Genomic DNA, 18196 nt, shown 5'->3' with positions numbered 1-18196 from the left:
AAATAATTAATAAAGATGAATAATAACAAGAACTACTTATTGAAAACCTACTCTTTGTTTTTTATTAACTGTAGGGATTATTTTAATCCCTTTTATAATTGAGAAAACAGAATACTGGAAAAGTGAAGGGGATTGCCCAAGATTACCCAACTGGGAAGTGGCAAAGCAAGAATTGAGGCTAACCCTAAAGACTCCATTTTTCTACTACAACGCTTCTCTATGCCAGTAGTTCTCAAAGTTTAGCATGCATCAGGATCACCTGGAATGCTTGTTAAAACCCAGGTTTCTGGGCCCCACCCCAGAGTTTCTTTTTCAGTAGTCTGGAGTAAAACCCAAGAATCTGCATTTCTCACAAGTGCTCAAGTGAGTCTGATGCTTCTGTTCCAGAGCTGGCACTTAGAACCACTACCCTATTGTGTATGTAGAGTCTTGCCATCCTACTATCCTTTGAAGGCTGGCAACATTGTATTCAAAAAACAAATATACTAACTGCTACCTGACATTATTTTCTCCAATGTAGTCTGGAAACATAGTAAAATATGAATTCATACTAAAGATGGAAAAGTTTGATAATGCAGCATTACCAAAAATTAATGTCCCTGATGTTTAACAAGCACACAGATCAGGAAAGGCAACTGAAGGAGTCCCAGAAAAGGTGCACCTTGGAGAATATATCCTTATGCCAAAGATACCTTTATGGAATATCTTCATGATAGTAAATCTTTATCCTTTGAGGAGATAATCAAAAGCCATCTGTAGTCTAATGAAGCAGGTAAATAAAATAGAATATATCATTGTGGATAAAAAGGTATATTTTGTGTGTGCCCCTTAGAGTATTCATAAGTAATTGTCCAAAGGAAGAGGTCCAAACATTCATAAAGTAATGGCAGGTTTCCATAACTGCTATTGTGAATGGTATGTGGACAGAATTTGAACTAAACAATTGCAAGTTTCCTTCAGAGTTTGAAATATGATTCAATAACAGCCTGGATCAAAAACAGTCTCATTTCTTATTACTTTATAATATTGTCAATTGCAGGGTCCACAAATTCCATAATAAATTGGTTACATGGACTATCTTTTTAAACATTTGTTGTAGCATAACATACATACAGAAATTAAAAAAAATTATTAGTGTACAGCACAATGTATTTTTAGAATGAACTCACTACCACACCAAGAAATAGAGCATTTGCCATCCCCAAAGTCTCGGCCCTCAAGCCCACTCCCTCTCACAACTCCTCTTAAGGTAACCACTATCCTGACTTCTATCACAATTGATAAAATTTGCTTGTTTTTGAACTTTAGGTATTCTTTTGTGTTTGCCTTATATCAGTCAATAGCCTTATTTCGATAGCACGCTTAGGAAATTCATCCCTTTTGTTAATGTCGCAGTATGTAATTCATTCTCATTGCTCTATCATATTCCATTGTAAGACTGTACCACAATTTATTTATCTTTTCTGCTGTTAAAAGACATTTGAGTTGTTTTCAGTTTGGGGATATTACATAAAGCACTTCTAGGAACATTCTGGTACATGCGTTTTGGTGCCCATGTGTCCCAAGAGTGGAATTGTTGGGTTATAAGGTATGCATATGTTTGGCGTTAGTAGATGCTTTTAAGCTGTGTTCCAAAGAGTTGTACCAATTTACCCTACCCTGAGCAGTGTACAAGACAGTACTGCTTATTCTTGTAAGCACGTGATACTGTCTGCATTTTAAAGTTAATTCATTCTGGTAGGTGTGTGTTGGTGACATGAATTCCATTTACATTGTCCTAGTGACTAAGGACTTTCATGTGGTTACTGACCACTTGGATATTTTCTGTTGGGAAGGGACTGTTTAAAGTCTTTTGCCCATTTTTTTTCTACTGAGTTGTATATCTTTTTCTTATTTGTTTATGAAATTTTAAAATTTATTTCGAATGTAAGTCATGTGTCAGATATATATTTTGCACATATCTCTCTCATGGCTTGCCTTTTCACTCTCTTGATGGTGACATTTTTAAAAGAAGTTCTTAATTTTAATGAAGTCCAATCTATCATTCTTTTTCTTTACGATTAGTGCTTTGTGTATCCTGTTTAGGACATCTTTGCCAATCCCAAGGTCAGGAAAATAACTCTCAGTTTCTGTTAAGAAGCTTTAATGTTTCACCTTTTGCATTTCAATCAACAATCCATCTGGAATTGATTTTTGCCTGTGGTGTGAGATCAATAAGTGATTTCTTCTTTCATTATGGATATCCAATTGACTCAGACCACTTATTGAAAATGGTTTATCTTCACTGCACTGCAGTAATACTTTTTTTTTCCACATATGTGTGTGTCTCCTTCTTCTCTCTATTCTTTCCATTGGTCTACTCGACTTTCCTTCTGCCAGTAGTACCACACTGTCTTAATTACTGAGGCCTTACAAGTTTTGACACATGCAAATGTAAGTTCTCCAATTTATCCTTTTTCAAAATTGTTGTTGACTACTCTTTGTATTACCAGATAAATTTGAGAATTACCTTGTCATGACAAAATTAACCTTGTAGATTATTTGGGGTGGGGGTGGGGGTCTGACATTTTAACCATATTGAATTTTTTAATTCATGAACATGTTTTGTTCCTTTATTTAGGTTTTCAAAAGACTCAATAATTTTTTGTGGCTTTCTGTGTGGAAGTCTTGCGCATCCTTTGGTTAAATTATTAACCAAATTTATTAACCAAATAATTCATTATTAATTGTTCTTTTTATGCTATTGTGAATGGTAATTGTATTTAAATTTCACTTCTATATTTATATGTTGTTATATAGAAATAGAATTGATTTTTGTATGTTGACCTTGTATCTGGCAACATTAATGAATTCCTTTATTATTTCTAATAGTTTGCTCTATAGACTCCTGAATTTTCTACATACTCAATTCTGTTATTTGCATATTTAGACAATTTTATTTCTTCTTGCCCAATCCTTCTCCTTTTATCCCCCTTGACTTATTGCACTAGCTAGGAGTCCTAATACAACACTAAATAGAATAGTGATAGCAGGCTTCCTTATCTCATTTCAGGTCTCAAAAGAAAAGCTGTAAATATTTCACCATGATGTATGATGTTTACTACAGAGTTTTTCCTTTATCAAATTAAGAAAGTTTCCTTTATTCCTAGATTCCTAAGAATTTTTTTAAAAAAATATGAATGAGTAAATACTTTTTCTGTATTTCTTAAAATGACATGATTTTTCTCCTTAATTTTGTCACCATAGTTAATTACATAGATTTTCAAATGTTAAATCAAACTTCCTAAAGTAAACCCAAATAAATAGATATATATGGCCTTGTGTACTTATGCTGGATTGTAATTACTGATATTTTGCTTTGGGTTTTTGTATGTAAGTTTATGAGAGATATTGACCAGGTTTTACCAAGATTTTGTGTTAAAATCATGTTAGTCTTACAAAGTAAGTTGGGAAACGTTTCTTTTTTCTCTTTTCTCTGGAAAAGCTGTATAAGATTGGAGTTATTTGTTCTTTAACACTTGGTAGAATTCACTAGTGAAACCTTCAAGGCCTGGAAATTTCCTTATTAGTAGGCTTTGAATTCCAAATTAAATTAATTTACTAAGCATAGCACCATTCAGTTGTTTTGTTTCTTCAAGTATCATTTTTGGTAAGATGTGTGATTCTAGCAAGTTGACAATTTCATCTGAATTTTCAAATTTATTGACATAAAGTTTCTAATAATATTTTTTATCCTTGTCAATGTAGAAGCTGTAGTGAGTCTCTTTTTCCCCCTTATATTATTTGTTCTTACTCACTTTTTTCTTTGAATAGAAATTATTGATTATGTTAGGTTTTTCAAGGCTTCAAATTCTGTATGTTTCATAAACTGTAGTGTTTATTAAATTATAAATTCTGTAATCAAAAAGAAAAATGTGGATCAAGAGAAACCTCAAACAACAAAAACTAGACAGCAAAGACTATGGGAATGTCATGAATTGTGTTACAGACAGGATTCTGAAACATAAGTTATTAGCTGTTTTCTTTACATTTCCATTTCAGTAACTTTACTATAAAAGGTTGTTATTCACCTATTTTTAAATCCCCAATTCACATCTATTCTCATTAAATTATTTCCTGCTCATATTAATACCAAACATCTCATCAGTAGCAAATTTTAGTAATGTTTTCACATCAATCCATGCTGAAAAATAAGATGAAATGCAAGAGTCATATGACGCTCACACATTTGTTTTCTATTTCAGTAATTTCTTATCTTAATTATTCATTTCCTTCTACTTTCTTTGGATTTAATTTGCTTTCATTTCTCTATAGGTCATTAGTTTTGAGAATTTCTTATTTTTATTTGCCAAAAGCCCATAAATTTCCCTTAAAGCAAGTTTTGGTTTCATACCACAAATTTTGAAAAATTTTGAAAAACCATATTTTTATTATCAGTTCAATATATCTTCCAACTTCCATTTAAATGCTTCTTTGAACTATGGATTTTGTAGAAGTATACTACTTAATATTTAAACCTTTGAGGATTTTTTATTTGTTTTTGTTGTTGTTATTTATTTATGTTTCACTTAATTCCACTTTGTCAGTAAGCAAGCATACTGTGAATTGTTTCAGTTTTTAAACTAAACTTTGCTTTATATCCTAGTATACAGTCAATTTTGGAAAAGAATGTGGATTCTGTCATAAGGCTGTGTTCCATATATTTCACTTCCATCAAGTTTGTAATCATGCACTTCTAATTTTCTGTATTGTTACTTACTTCTTCTGCTTCTTTCTATCAGTTATGAAAATTGTTCAAGTTTCTCACAACAGTTGTGGATTTTCTGTTTCTTCTTTTAGTTTCTCAATTTTAATTTTATTATATTTTGAAGCTATGCAATTAGGTGCATACAAATTTAGGATAGTAATGTCTTCCTGGTGGATTGACCCTTTTCTCATTAAAAATAGCCTTCTGTTTATCCAATAGCACTTCTTTTATTAAAGTCTGAGGTTAATACAGTTACACAAATTTTCTTTTGTTTTGCATGGTTTATCACTTTTCATCCTTTTACTTTTAACCTTTTAATGACCTTATATTTAAAATGTTTCTCCTTTAAGAAACATATTATACATTCTGACTTTTAGTTGGAATATTTAGTCCATTTACCTTTAATGTAATTAATGATAGATGTAGGTTTATGCCTACATTATTTATTTTCTTTTTGTCTCACCTATTTTATGTTCATTTTATTCCTATTTCTTGCCTTATTTGGGGTTAATCAAATAATTAATTCCATTTTTCTCCTCTGTTAGCATCTTAATTTTACTTCTTTTGCTATTATTTTAGTGGGTATCTTAGCAATTACAATGTTTCTTCTGCCTTACTAGAGTCTAATATAAATTAGGACTTTACCATCTAACCAGCAATGCTAAGACCCTAAAATTTTTTAAATCATTACACTCCCTTTTGTAGGTTAGTGGTGGTGTTACCATGAATTTTTCCACATATATTATACACCCCCAAAGATAGTGTTATTACTGTTGTTGTTAAAAATCAATATCCGTCTAGATTCACCCATTTTCTCATTCATTCTTTCACTATTAACTCCCTCCTGTATTTCTCTGATTCCATCTGAAGCCATATTTTTTCTGCCTGAAAAAAAAACCATTTTATTGTTTCTTTTGTTATAAGTGTGGTGATAAAAATTTCCATTAGTATTTCTTTTTCTGGGTGTGTCTATTTTTCCCTTAACTTTAGAAGATAGTTTCACTGGATAGAAAAAATTCTAGGTGGCTTTTACTTATTTTTGTCAAATTAAGATGTCATAGTATTGTCTTTCAACATTTCTCTTGAGAAGTTTTCCGTCAGTCTTATTTTTGCTCTTTTGAAAATAATATATCTACCGCCACCCCCACATAGTTGATTTTATGTTTTTCCCTTTGTCTTTAGTTTCCAACAGTTTTACTGTGTTGTGCCTAGTTTCGGTTTTCTTTCTATTTGCTCTGGTTAGGGGCTGTAGTGCTACTGAATCCATAGCTTATATTTTTATATATTTTTCATCAGTTTTGGAAAATTTCAGCCAGTACTGCTTCAAATATCATTTCTGTTCTAGTCTGTCTCTCTGTCTCCTTAGTCTTGGTTTCCAATTACACATGTTAGATCTTTTCATCATATAGCATGTATTTATTATACTCTTTCCAAAATTTTCCATCCCTTTGCTACCTTTGCTTTGGTTTGTACATTTTTTATATTGTCCCATCTCTCACATTGCTCATCTTCACATCTGTGTCTATCTAACACTGAGGTTTTTTTTTTATTACAATTAATGTATTTTTTAGTTCTCAAATTTCTACTTTTTCTTTCTTTATAGATTCCAATTTTCTGGTGACATTTTCCATCTTGTAATCTATTTTCTTAGATATATTAATCCATTTCTTAAAAGAAATGTCTGTGACAGATAAAATTAATAACATTGATATCTGTAACTCTGTATCCATTGTCTGTTTTTCTCCTTGTTCTGTTTCTTGATATGACTGGCAATTTCTCATTGAATGCCAAAAATCATGACTGAAATACTGTAGACGTTTAATGTTATTATCCTCCATAGTGAATTTACACTATTTTTTTGAAAAGGCACAAACAAATTTTTCTTGTATTCTTTGAAGGCTTAGTCTACTTAGCCCTTAGAGTGCAGTCAACTGAGAGCCTAGGATATTTACTAGTGCTCCACATCTTTGGCAGACCTTGGACTCTGTGTTTTGTCTCCTTAACATTGTAAAAATGCCCAAAACTTCACTGTGCTTTTTAGCTGCTTTCTTCTCAGCTTCATATACTCTCACCCTGCCCAGTTTAAGAATCAGAAATTGCCTCCAGGGGAGACTAGTGCCAATTGTGAGCTTGCTTCTCTGTATTGCCTGTCTCTCTGGGATCTTGACCCTTAAAGACCTGGCTTCCTTTGCAGACCCAAACTCCAGCTTATCTCCCCAGCTCTGCAAGATTGCCTATAGCTCTGCTTAGCTCCTCAGACTCTTCTCTAAGCTCATAATTGGAAAACTTCTCCAGGGGAAAATCAGCATGCAAATATTTGGCTCCTCAAACTAACCTACCCTTCTCTCTTAGATTTGATACCTCAAGTCCTAGCTGCCTTGGCAGCATATTTTTTCTGGCTCTTCCAGTTGGTGTCAGTGGAAGTATTGGTCTTCTATAAACCACACCATCATACCAGAAGCAGAAATCCTCAGTTTCATGAATATTTTTTGTTATGTAACACCTGGCCTTCTTCCCATGACAATTCCAACATTCCTGTAGATATCTGTCCTACAGGATTATGCTCTGTATATCTCTTCTGACCACATTATTACCAGAAGTTTATTGTGAAATAAGTTTTACAAAATGCATATGATAAACTTTAAAACTAGCTTGCAGAATGAAGCTATGTGGGAGCCATGGAAGTGTGTCTTCAGGGTACACCATCGTGTTTGAACCAAGGCTACATGTGGTCCTCGTCAACAGCTGAGCATGTCAGGGATGTCAGAGCCTGGTCATTTCTGCCAACACGGGACTCTTCCACAGGGAATCTTTGTGCCAATGATCTGCATTGGACTGGTCAAGACTCTCAGAATGTCACCAATATCTCAGGCTCTTCCTATGCAGTCTTCCTCCCTTCACTATTTCCTTTCACAGGTTCCAGACCTGCATTGTGGTCTGAAGAGTTTTCCTGCCCACTCCTGCTCCCTCTCCCCTTTATCCTTCATATGTGTTACTCCAAAAAATCTTTGGTATTTCTAAGTCTGTTTGGTATCTTCTTCCCAGGGGACTCAAACTAACACAAACTCACAAAAATCCCACTCTGCTAGATCTATAGCCTTAACTTTCTCAAGGTGACCGAATAAGTAGAAAATCTTGGTTGGACTTTTCCACTTGTTTCTGTGGCATGTGATACAATGTGATGTGTCTCACTTCCCTCGGAACTCAATAGTGGGCACTTGTCATATATTAACATCTTTCTTCTATAGTTTTTTTTGTGGTTTGCTGTTGTTGCTGTTGGTAATAAAGATGTTTATTAATTTATTATTCCCTTTATTCTTTCATCTAAAAAAATCTTATTAAACAGCTAACACATCCTAGACACTTTGCTGGATTTCTTCTCAGAATAAAAGCCCTATGAGTACAAAATAAATTTAGTGACCAGTGGACACATTCAACCTATTTTTGGTGTGTCTCTTGCCTGTCAGACTGCAGGCTTCCATACTTTTCCCCAGCTTTTGTCATCCTAAGGCTGTCTGCTTACTATTTATGGTCTAAGTGTAGTCATGTTTCAGAACAAACACATACACTTTTGGTTAAGCTACATTAAGTGGCTCTTTAAGTTTCACTTCTTCCTACTATCAGACGATTTTTAGGCATCTCTGAATTCCTTTCCTTATATGATTCTGAATTAAATTATATCGTCAGCGCAATAGAAGGACAGGGTTAAAAAGAGTGTCACAGCAGTGTGATTGTGAAGACCTTGTGGATCACACCCCCTTTATCTAGTGTATGGATGAGTAGAAAAATGGGGATAAAAATTAAAGGACAAATGGGGTGGGATGGGGGGATGATTTGGGTGTTCTTTTTTCACTTTTATTTTTTATTCTTGTTCTGGTTCTTTCTGATGTAAGGAAAATGTTCAGAGATAGATTGTGGTGATGAACGCATAACTATGTTATCATAGTGTGGACAGTGGATTGTATACCATGGATGATTGTATGGTGTGTGAATGTATTTCAATAAAACTGAATTTAATTAAAAAAAAAAAAAAAGAGTGTCACAGGATAACTGCAATAACAGCAAATATGAGAAAAAGACTTGCCAGGAGGCAGGGCTTAAAGAAAAGCATTAGGTAACTACCACGAAGTTGATAATTTCTCAAGAACTGACCTTTTCCCTAGATTAGAACAAGGAGATGACTTCCGATGGCCTATGGGAAGCTCATAATGACTTCCCTGTTCCCTTCCATTACCTATGCTAAAATAACTCTTATTTCAGAAAGCACTTTTCTCAATCATTCTCCCAAAACCCATCAGGAGGGGGCAGTTTGATTATCATTATGTGGCAAAGAAGAAACCTAGGCCTCCAATTAAAATGCCTGCTCTAAGGCAGTCATTGGTCAGTGAAAGAATTGAAAAACAGAGTGATATGATTTGAACACATTGTGCATCTACAGGCTTGCCAATCCTTCCTCAGGTTTCATGGACCGCATTGCATTGCTGAATAAATTTTAAAGAACTAGCTGGGCCTTGACAGCTAGAGTAAGATGAGCTTTCACTCTTTCACAGTATCTAACACCAGGGTTCCAATTTTGATTTGCTTTCATGGATCAGTAATTTCCTCTCTCCTTGACAGGGACCCCCACTGAAGTCTACTAAATTGTATGTGGTAAAGTGTGCAATAAAAGACAAGTACAATAAACTTGAATGAGAAGATTGAAAATATAACTGATAAACTGAAGGGTCTACTGCAAAGAAATGAAGATTACAAAAGGGCTATATGTTCAGAAGACAAGCAGAATTTAAAGCTCACTGATACATTTTCCCAGTCCTAAAAGCACAATAAATCAGACAAACTGAAACCACAAGATGAGATGATATTGAAGTAATTGTGCAATCTTAATTACAGTGAACTCATTCTTTTTTGCCTTAACTCCCTCTGTGGATGATTCAATGCTTCTTCTTCCTTTTAATACAGTAGGAAATTTATGGTTGAGCTAGATAAGAAAAATGTGCAATAGTTGTCTGCTTTGTTTTGCCATACTACTGAAGAGAGTGTATTTCTGTCAGGAAGTATACCTGACCAAATTGAGAAAACCCTGTGTAGCACCCCCCTACCATCCCTTTCAGAGCTCCTCCAGGTGAGATACCCAAATGTTCCCACCCCAGGGAGCCAATTCTATGTACTCTTTTTACTCTCCACTCCCTGTCATCCTTGACCTGCTGAGGTGTTAATTTCACCAAGCTGTCAGAGCAGAGCATGGCATTTTTGACCTCCAAGCCTTGGCTCAACTACTTCCCTGCCTGGAATTCCCTCCCCACCCTTCTCCATCTGTTTAATTTCTGTCTAATATTAAAGGCTCAAAAATTAATGGCAATTATTTGAATATAAGTAAGTGAAATCATACCTAAACCAGCTAAGGCAAAAGGGGGTTGGTTACACTTAGGTACCCAAACCATGGGACAGGTAGAATCCAGCTGGCCACAAGATGTCTGGAGCCAGGGTTCCAAAGGCTATTATGACCCCACTACCTCCGGTTCTCATCTCTGATACTCTCTAGGATTCAGCTTCATTCTCTCAAAGATTCGTTCATGGAAACATGGTCTCCTAAACCCAGCTCTTTACAGATTTGCCAAAAGAGAGAGATTGCTCCCTTTCTTAAGTCAAGCTTGTTTTTTGTTTGTTTGTTTGTTTTTAATTCTGTAGAAGGACTGTGGGTGGACTAAATTAGGTCACATATCCATACCTATGCCCCAGGAACAGGTCATTATGGTTTGCAGCCCAGGAAGACTATATGGTTGGAGAAGAGAAGAATTCCCTAAAAGAAAGATTGAGCTGTTTCCAGGAAAAGAAAAATGTGTTCTCCTGTAGTTCAGTTTGGTTCTATTTCTGTTAAAAGAATTATCTTCATATACTTGGACAAGTTACTTTGACATTCCCAGACTCAGTTTCTTCATCTATGAAATTAGGAAGTAGAGTTGAATTATTTTTAAGGACTTTTTAAGCTCTAGAATTTCATAACTTTGTTTCCATGTGACTCTATCATAAAGACTTTCCTGACTGTTTTATGTTACTTGTCTTTGTCTCTGAACCTCAACATTGCTGATACAATTTTTATGGGTTATAGGGAGAGATATCTTTATTTTGGATTTTACAATTAGCCTGAGTTAACTGTTCATAGTGTTAATTTAGGGTGCTACAGGTGTCAAAGGTGTATGGCCCCTGGAAAGAATCAAAATATTGAATCATGTTGAATTATTCACTCAGATAATCTAGAGAGACAGTGAAAACAACTAAGATAAAGTTAAATATAAACCACCACTATGAAAAAGGAGGAGTTAGAAAGGAATAACTCTTGCAGTCACCAGGTAGATGGTGTTTTGAGCCCAGGTATTAAACCTCTCCACAAATCACCACCGCAGTCAGACTGGAATAACCAGTGGAAAGTAAGGAATAGGAATATGGGGAAAATTTTACATCAGCATGGAAAAACAAAGTTGGGCCATCCTTGAGCCACAAACTTCAAGGAATTTCAGCTTGACATATTGCAGATAGAATCAGAATTATGAAAAACAATAAGATACCTTCCTGAGAAACCGTGCTCAATTGTAAAAACAAGAAGAGATATTGTAAAGCACCCACAAATATCCTATAATGGGGCTTTGCCCAGAAGCAAAGACAAGTCTAAGTTGTCACGTATTTACCAAAGAAATTGAATCTGCAACTAAAAATGTTCCATAAAGCATTTGATAAAATTTAAGGCTAATTCATAATAAAAATTTTTAATGAACTGGAAATAAAGTGAACTTCCTTAATTTGATTAAATACATCTCTAAAAAATTCCAACAGCATAATCATATTTAGTGGTAAATATTGAAAACTGTCTCCCTTATCTCAGGAATGAGGCAGTGATGCTCATAACCAGCACTGATATTCAAGCAAAAGTTTTAAGAATTGAAAAGGAAAATATAAAGTTTACAGTATTTGCTGATGATATAATTTTGTAGATAGAAAATCCAAAATGATCTACAAATAACCATTTGAATTAAAAGTAAATTCAGCAAGACTTCCAAGGAAGATGGCAGAGTAGGAAGCTCCAGGACTCAGCCCTCCACCAAAACAACTATTAAACAGGCAGGAACTGTCAGAAACAATTGTTTTGAAACTCCAGATGCTAGAACACTGTACAGCATCCAGGGAAGAGTGGGAGGAAAAGGCTGATAAATTACATTAAAGAACTATAAATTGCTCACCCCACATGGCAGCTACTGGCACCCCTCCCCACTCTCATAGCAGGCTGCCAAGGGGTCCAGCCTCTGGCCAGCTGCTGCTAACAGAAAAAAATCCTCTTCTCCAAGAACAGAGATGTGCATGGCCAATCACTGATTATGGCTTTTGATTAGAGAATTTGGATCACTGTGTCCTGGCTCTGAGGACAGCTATTGTTTCAATATACCCAAAGACAATAGCAGCCATTGCTTCAACCCTCCCTGGACAGTGGTGGAGGCCGTGGAGATTTAAAGATGCAGGGCTCAGGAGTAAGTGGGAGAATTAGCTGAAAGGCGATATTTGCTCAACTTTGGGGTATCATCGAGGAATTTTTTGGCACCCTTCCTGACCTGCTCCACAGTATGGTTTGGAGACAGTTTGTGCCTCATTCATGGGAACCTGCCCTCTTTTGGCTAGGAAAGGCCAAAATGGAAAAGTCCTCCCCAGGGTGAACTTTCTCCCAGAATTTGTCCTCCAGGCAAAGGCAGTGTGAGTCAACAAAAGAAGTGTAAAATCTATAGAGGTAGACAGATGGGACAAAGGCCTGCCAGCTTCAGATACTCAGGAAAGGGAGGTTTGTACCTTGGGAAACAGAAGGGACAACCAAAATTCTGAAAACAGGGGAACTCCAAAAGAACTAACAAGCAAAAGCCCAGGACAAGACAGAGGCCCAGTAAAACAGGGAAAACTCTGTACAGTGCATTCAGCTGACCTTCCTGATAGGAGGGCTAAAGTTCAAGAAAATCTGTCTTCTCACCAGCTGGTTATAAAACCAGGAAACACAGAGAGTAAATAAATCACAGAGATGACATTTTAAAATATTAAAATGTATAGTTTGAAACAAAAGAGTACAAGACAAACAAAGAAACAGGAAATGATGGCCCATCCAAAGGAAGAGGATAAAAATACAGAAAACACTAATGAAGAAGACAAGAACGTGGACATACCAAAATTTTTAAAAACTGATCTTATAAATGCTTAAGAAGATGAAGGAAAGTACAGAGAAAGAAGTATAATATCAAGAAAACAATGAATGAACAATATGAGAATCTAAGAGAAATTTTAAAAAGGAAGCAAACAGAACTACTGGAGTTGAAGACACAATAACTGAAATGAAAAATGCCCAGGAGGGTTTCAAGAGCAGATTGGAGCTGGCAGAAGAACGAATAAGTGACCTTGAAGATAAGAAATTTGAAATGAGTCAGGATGAGGAGAAGAAAGAAAAAAGAAATGTTAAAAGTCAAATTAGCCTAAGACAACTTTGAGACACCATCAAGTGCACCAATATATGCATTATGGGATTCCCAGAAGGAGAAGCAAGAGATACAGGGGCAAAGAAATAATGACAGAGAACTTCACAAACTTAACAAAAGACAAGAATATGCACATCCAAGAAGCTCAGAGAACACCAATCAGGATGGATAAACATGAAGAAAAATATACCCCATCATATATTGATTACACTATCAAATGCAAAAGACAAGGGGAGAGTTCTAGAAGCTGCAAAAGAAAAGCAATGTGTTATATACAAGGGAATCCCAGTAAGATTGAGTGCCAATTTCTCTGAAACCATGGCAGCAAGAAGGCAGTGAGTTGAAGGAAAAAATTACCAGGCTAGAATTTTATATCCAGCAAGACTTTCTTTCAAAAATGAGGGAGGGATTAAGAAATTCTCAAGTAAACAAAAGCTGAGGGAGTTCATAACCACTAGACCTACCTACAACAATGCTAAAGGGAGTTTTCCAAACTGAAAGGAAAGCAAACTAGACAGTGGTTCAAAGCAGCATAAAGAAATAAAGACCTGAGGCAAAGGTAATTATTTGGGTAATTATAAATATCAGTATTATTGTACTGTATGGTATGATAAATGTGCTGGTTTAAATACATGTGCAATCTTGTGGGGGTAAACTTATTAGTCTTTTGATAAGGGTGGGATGTTTGATTAGGTTGTTTCCATGGAGATGTGACCCACCCAACTGTAGGTGAGACCTTTTGATTAGACCATTTCCATGGAAGTGTGACTCCACCCATCCAGTGATTAGTTCATTGTAGTACTTTAAGAGAGTTCATGGAGAGGAGAAGCTGAGAGAGTCATTTTGGAGAGAAGCTAAGTTACATAATCTAGAGTTTGCCCTAGGAGAACAAAGATGCAGAGGCGCTAAGAAATGAAGCCCAGAGTTTTCCCCAGAGAAGTTAAGAGATGACTCCCAGACAATTAGAGAGAAGCACCCCAGGAGAACCAAGCAGAGAGGTGAAAGAAGCTAACAGAGACAGAATCTTGGAGACATTTTGGAAAAAGCCATTTTGAAACACAACCCAGGAGCAAAGGGCCAGCCGATACCAGCCATGTACCCATCTGGCTTACAGAGATGTTCCGGATGCCACTGGCCTTTCTTCAATGAAGGTATCCTCTTGTTGATGCCTTAGTTTGAACACTTTTATGGCCTTAGAGCTGTAAATTTTTAACCTAATAAATCCCCTTCATAAAAGCCAATCCGTTTCTGGTATTTTGCATAATGGCAGCTTTAGCAAACTGGAAAAGTATATAACTCCACTTCTTACTTCTTACAGGTGCTATAATGCAAAGCGTAAAGAGTAATGATAAAGCTAGATTTTTGCACATACAACGTACAAAGATATAAGTGGTAACAAGTACAAAAAAATGGTGGGGTGACAAGGGTATAGGAAAAGCATATGTGCATACTACTGAAGTTAGTTTGGTATCAAGCCAATATAATTGTTACATATTTTGGATGTCAAATTTTAATCCCATGGCAACCACAAAGAAAACAGATGAAAAATATAAACAGAGAGAAATGAGAAGACACTCAATATGGTACAATGCAAATAAAAGCAAATAAATATTAAAAATAGGCTTTAATGGAAGGAAGGGACCAAAAAAAAGTAAAAGACTTACAAAGGCTAAATAGCAAAATGGCAGAAGAAAGACCTGTAATATAAGTAGTAAATTTAAATATAAATGGATTAAATTCTCCAGTCAAATGGCAAAGCTTGGCAGAGTGGATTAGAAAAGCATGACCCAACTATATGCTGTCTGCAAGAGACTTACCTTAAAGTCAAAGATCCAAGTATGCTGAAAGTGAAAGGATGCAAAAAATATATACCATAAAAGTAGTAACTAAAAGAGAACTGGAGTGGCTATTTTACTATCAGATAAAACAGACCTTAAGTCTAAAACAATTACAAGGGACAAAGATGGTCAATACATACTGATTAAGGGAACAATTCAAGAAGAAAATGTAGCATTTATAAATATATGTATGCATCTAACAGTGGAGCTTCAAAATGTATGAAGCAAATATTGACAGATTTGAAAGGGAGAAATTGACAGTTCTACATTAATAGAAGTATAGGACTTGAATGGTACACTAGACCAACTAGACCTAACAGACATAAATAAAACCCTGCACCTAACAAAAACAGAATGCACATTCTTCTCAAATGTACTTGGATAATTCTCCAGGACATCCATATGTTGGATCACAAACCAAGTCTCAATAAATTCAAAACTATGGAACTAGACAATGTATTTTCTCCAACCACAACAGAATGAAGCTAGAAATCAATAAAAGAGGAAGAAAGGGAAAATTTACAAATAAGGGGAAAGTAACCAACATACTCTTCAACAACCAATGGGTTAAAGAGGAAATCACAAGCAAAATTAGGAAATATCTTGAGGTGAATGAAAATGAAAATACAACTGTTTCTGTTTGCTAAAGCTGTTGAAATGCAATATACCAGAAATGGGTTAACTTTTAAAATAGGAATTCATTAAGTTACAAATTACAGTTCTAAGGCCATGAAAATGTCCAAACAGGCATCAAAAAGAGGATAGCAGACTTCTGGAAGATGACAGTTAGGAGAGACAGGGCAAAAAAAAAAACACCTCCATGAAAAATACTAGATAAAAGCCAGAAAGTGACCCAGAACACCAGTTCCAGCAATGCACCAGCTGAACACAGAGCTAAATCCACAAAGACCATGCACTTGGTGAAACTGGGATCCTGTGTTATGAAATGAGTGAGTAAGCCTGATGAATATCCAGCAGCCACGCTGTGGTGTGGGGAAACTGTGGGTTGGCATTTGGAATCAGACTAGTTCTTTTTTAAAAAACCCAAAAGTGGCTTCAGATACGGCAGTGAGAACCGCACAGTGAAGCACAGCAGGAACGGGCTGTGGGTACGCTGCAATACCTGGTGTGGACGATGGCCTTTTGCGCACCCACTGCTAATTGTCTCAGAGTGAGGCAGGCAGAGGTTAGCCAAAAGTGGAAAATAACCACACCCCTTGCAGCCATCTTCCCGGCAGGCTGGGAATGCTCCTGCCCAGTGCTGGCACCATAGCCCAGAGCTGCACCAAAATCCCAGTGTGACAGGAAGTGTTTCCAGCATCACGCACATACACCACAATACCAGGTGTGGACAATAGCCTTTTGCACACCCATAGCTAACTGTCCTAGAGCTAGGAAGGCAGAGCTGTGCTAAAAGGGGGAAATTAACATGCCCCACACAGCCATCCTTTCAGCAGACTGGGAATGCACCTACACAGCCTGGCTGCTCAGACTACCCTTAAGGGATGGCACGCACTTCTGACATACCACAGCTTTCCCTCAGCAGAGGCCCTAGGAGGGCACGGCGTGGAAGAGGGACCCACTCAGAAATCCCAGGGACCACATGCCAATACCAAAGACTTGTGGTTCAGCACCAGACATGATCTGTGGTGAGACTGAACTGAAGGTTTAGACTCTTGCAACAGCCTTAATTCTCCAGGAACACCTGGGAGGTTTGATTATTAAAGCCGCCCTCCCTCCCTAACCACTCAGACACATGCCCTACATTCAGGGCAGACAGCGCCAACAATACACGCAAACTTGGTGCACCAATTAAACTCCCACAAGAATCAGACCCACACACACCACAAAGACAAAGTTGGGGAGAACTGGCTTGAGGGGAATAGGTGGCTTGGGACCCCACCTGTTAGTTAGTTAGAGAAAGTGTATACCACCAACCTGTAGATCTGACAAATTAGAGATTAGACTTTGAATTAGCCTACATATCCTAAAAGAACCCTATCAAATTAAGCAAATGCCAAGAGGCCAAAAACAACAGAAAATTTTAAAGCATATGAAAAAAACAGATGATATGGATATCCCAAAACCAAACACCCAAATCAAAAGATCAGAGGAAACACAGTACTTGGAGCAATTAATCAAAGAACTAAAGACAAACAATGAGACCATGGCACTGGATATAAAGGACATGAAGAAGACCCTAGAAGAGCATAAAGAAGAAATTGAAAGAGTAAATAAAAAAAATAGATGATCTTATGAAAATAAAAGAAACTGCTGACCAAGTTAAAAAGATTCTGGATACCCATAGTACAAAACTAGAGGAAGCTGAACAATGAATCAGTGACCTGGAGGGTGACAAAACAGAAAATGAAAGAACAAAAGAAAGAATGGGGAAAAACATCAAAAAAATTGAAATGGAACTCAGGGATATGATAGAGAAAATAAAACATCCAAATATAAGACTCATTGTTGTCCCAGAAGGGGAAGAGAAGGGTAAAGGTCTAGAATGAGTATTCAAAGAAATTGTTGGGGAAAACTTCTCAAACCTTCTACACAACATAAATACACAAAGCATAAATGCCCAGTGAACTCCAAGTAGAATAAATCCAAATAAACCCACTCCAAGACATATTCTGATCAGGTTGTCAAATACTGAAGAGAAGGAGCAAGTTTTGAAAGCAGCAAGAGAAAAACAATTCACCACATACAAAGGATACAAAAGAAGACTAAGTTGTGACTACTCAGCGGCCACCATGGAGGCGAGAAGGCAGTGGCATGACATATTTAAAATTCTGTGAGAGAAAAATTGCTGACCAAGAATTCTTTATCCAGCAAAGCTCTCCTTCAAATTTGAGGGAGAGCTTAAATTTTTCACAGACAAACAAATGCTGAGAGATTTTGCTAATAAAAGACCTACTCTACTTCAGATACTAAAGGAAGCCCTACTAACAGAGAAACAAAGACAGGAGAGAGAGAGATGGGGAAAGGTTCAGTACTAACGAGATTCAATATTGGTTCATTAAGGGATAACGAGAGAGAGGGAAAAAACATATCTGACAAACATAAACCAAAGGATAGGATGGCTGATTCAAGAAATGCCTTCACAG

This window comes from Choloepus didactylus, chromosome 7 (genome assembly GCF_015220235.1).
Source record: "Choloepus didactylus isolate mChoDid1 chromosome 7, mChoDid1.pri, whole genome shotgun sequence".
NCBI lineage: Eukaryota > Metazoa > Chordata > Mammalia > Pilosa > Megalonychidae > Choloepus > Choloepus didactylus.
This window is presented reverse-complemented; position numbering follows the sequence as displayed.